Source organism: Sipha flava, unplaced genomic scaffold (genome assembly GCF_003268045.1).
Source record: "Sipha flava isolate LNK unplaced genomic scaffold, YSA_version1 131_pilon_pilon, whole genome shotgun sequence".
NCBI classification, from domain to species: Eukaryota; Metazoa; Arthropoda; class Insecta; order Hemiptera; family Aphididae; genus Sipha; species Sipha flava.
The window spans coordinates 1,255,651-1,259,298 of NW_020271757.1; positions in this window are offsets into that span (position 1 = coordinate 1,255,651).

Genomic DNA, 3,648 nt, shown 5'->3' on the forward strand with positions numbered 1-3,648 from the left:
AGTTACTAAATTATGCATCAAATGCTCAAAGCTCATATACATACAAAGACCATAATATATTTATAATATAAACTTGCCATGACTACTATTAACTTTCATAGTTTTAATACTTTTAAATATTAAGGAAATAAAAATAATGTATTTGTACGACAAAGATTATTTTAATTTTTTTTTAACATTTGTAATACACACTTATAAATAAATTAACAAACAATTAGTTATAATCAGTAAAATACATTATTGCTCATTCTATTTTTACTAAGTTATTTTGTAAAATAAAAGAAAAAATTAGCAAATAAAAATATAAATTAATAATTCGCATTTATAGAATATTAAACATAGTAACCAACATAAATATTTTAAGCCTTTTTTCAGCCGCTCGAATACACTGCTTTTGACATCATTTACGTTCGTTAATACAAAGTAAATATGAATATATACCGCTTGATTCTTAACGTATTGGCATAACTTATAAATAAAAAGAATTTCAACTATGGTTTTAAAATCAATTAGTGTTTTTAAATTTGCATTCCATGATAAAAGTTGATTATACAGCATTGTTATTGGTATATTTTCCAAACCGAGTTTTACTTTCTGCTTTTTTATTTCGTTCAAATTTTTAAACTTAGAATTTTAGTAAAAATGTGTGCTGAGCTTAACCAAGCAAATGACGTTCATATATAAATATTTTTAGGCTTGTAAAATGCTATCAATTTATAATTTTTTTTTTTTTTTTTTTGAGAAGGAATAGATTTAAATATCCGAATATAAATTTTAAAAAATATTAACAAATAAAAAATATCATAAAAAATATGTAATAAAATAGGAATCTACGGTTTATTTGTTTTATTACTTTTTAAATATTGTACGGGCCGGTAGCGTATAGCGATAATACGCACGATCCGGACACCACTATTCCGTAAGCACTACCTAAACCGACTTCGTCGGCCACACCGTGTTTACGTGTGTATTTTTGTCAATAGATTGGATAGCAATGGTTGGGTTCAACACGCAAATACTATCCGACTATGTGGTGCTATGAGTGTGTATGTGTGTATGTGTGTTGTGTGCACTTAAAATTATGGAAGGAATAAAAAATGATAACTAAAATAATGTAAAAAATATGGTAACTATGTTGCTGTATTTATAAAATTAATTATAGGAATCGGCCCTTCTGATCCAACAATAAATTATAAAATTTAAAATAAATATGGTAATAACAAAAAATAATTCACAGCAACATGTAAATTGTATAAATAATAATAATATATACTCTGGCTATTTGAGCCTAACTAAAATGCCGATTCGGCACAACCAATATAATAATTGATAATAATAATGGCTCTTATGGCACAATAATAATTAAATAATAAAATAAATAAATAATAGATAATTAATAATAAACAAACAATTATGGGACAACAATAAAATAAATAACAAATAAATATAAATAAGATAAACAATTAATAAAATAAATATATAAAACTCACAATTGGTGGAGTGCAGACTGGCCAGCTGCAACTACCTAAGACTGTAATAATTTGTATAATAATAATAAATAAATAGTACTCGTAAATGCTGGTAAAACGACAATAGGATAATATAGTGGCGATTAGCGCACACTCAAATTAATTATAAAAAATGATAATAATAATGCTGACAATTTGTGCCACACAATATATAATAATATTAAGGCAATTCGTGCCCACACAATATAAAAAATTAACTGGCAATTTGTGCATACAATAAAATAAAACTAAAAATCACAAAATTTCGGCGATTAGCGCATGTAAAATAAATATAATAGTTGCGAAAAAATTATTTACCACGTACTCAATACGGCGGTTGAAAACAGACAGAGCCGACGGGGATAATATACAATAACACACGAACATTTAAATAATCTTATAATAATTCACAATAACGATAACACTGATTAACGTAAACTTATATCTAATGGTGTTATGTAATGTGTGTGCTTGTGTGTATGGCCGACTTGCTAATTAGTGGGAACGACCCATGAGTCCGACCCGTTATCGGCACCAACAAATATCTTTTTGTGATTTTTCAATTACACTACATGGAGAATACTTGCAAGAAACATTGAAAATTGATTAATTTGAATTACATACATTATCTAAATCATCATTTTTACAGAGTTTATGAACATTAAAAGTATCTAATTTATCAGGAAGTCCGTCAGTACTAGGGGTCGTAGTCGTACACGGTTATTAGAGTACACGTGTACCCGCGTTACGTGTACACGTGTATTAAATCTATTAATATCCGTGTTTTCAATACACGGGTATTTTTTACTGATACACGTGTATTTAATACTCGTTACCCGTGTACTTGTATAATCTCGTATGTATTACCCGATAAGTAAATATCAGACACCCGTTTAGTTATTAATGCAGGGTAATTAAAGGTATATTACAAGGTATATAATTATTCAAATATTGGTATGAATCTTGTTTGGCATTCACAGAAATTGGCAATTTTTTTTAAACTAAGTGAATATTTCACTCTTATAAAAATGATTTTAACTTGAATACTTGATTACACCTATTTAATTATTTAATATTACTTAATATTACTTAATTATTACTTAATAATTAAGAATTATTACTTTATTTATTACTTAATTAATTAAGAATTACTTAATATTTTGACTTATTCTATCATAATTTATATAAAATATTTTCTATAAATGCCATCGCTCTGGCGCATACGAATTGCATCCCTAAATGATATTTTGTCCGAGTTGCATCCACGGTTAGGTTAAGGTTAGGTTAAGTATATAATAATTTCAAAATCTTATATCTTTTATTATTTAGAAATATAATATATAAATGTTATGAGTGTCATGACTTAGGTTCAAATTATGTAAATCATTAAAATTCTACGTTATCGTTATTTGTAATATTATTTTATATACGATAATTTCAAACTGGTTTTAATTTTAAACAAATCAACCCAAAGTTGTTTTGTTGCCATCTTCACGGCTTTGATAACTTATAGAATTATTTTGTCAATTTGAAGAATATTTTATATTGTGCGTCTGTGACGTCCACTGTTTTACGCAACGCATTGCAGTTTTAATATTTTGGTTTGAAAGATGAGTTATCAACCAAAAATTTGGGTGTGGCAATATGGTAAACGTCAAGGTAATAGGGCTATTTGTAATTTATGTGATGATAATTCAAATGAAGAGTTTAGTTGTGCTGGAGGATCAACAGGATCATTCGGCAGACATTTAAAAATAATACATAACGTATATTAATAAATAATAATAAAATTCATAATACAATTGTTATAAAGAAATTTAATATTTAATAATAGAGAAATCTCAATTATTACAATACAAAAACGTGGAGAATAAAATACATGGGTAATGTCGAGTATTTAGATACACAGATAATGACGGGTATTTAGCTACACGGGTAATGCAGGTGAACGGGTATTTACAAATACACGTGTATTTTATTTACACGGACCTTAATCCCGTTTCAGATAAGAACACGTGTACCCGTGTAAAGGCGAGCACTAGTCAGTACTATTTAAAAACATAATATATTTATTTATAAAATGTATTGCATCAACACAGTTTTTTAAAAAACCATAGTTCAATTTAATTACATAATCAGA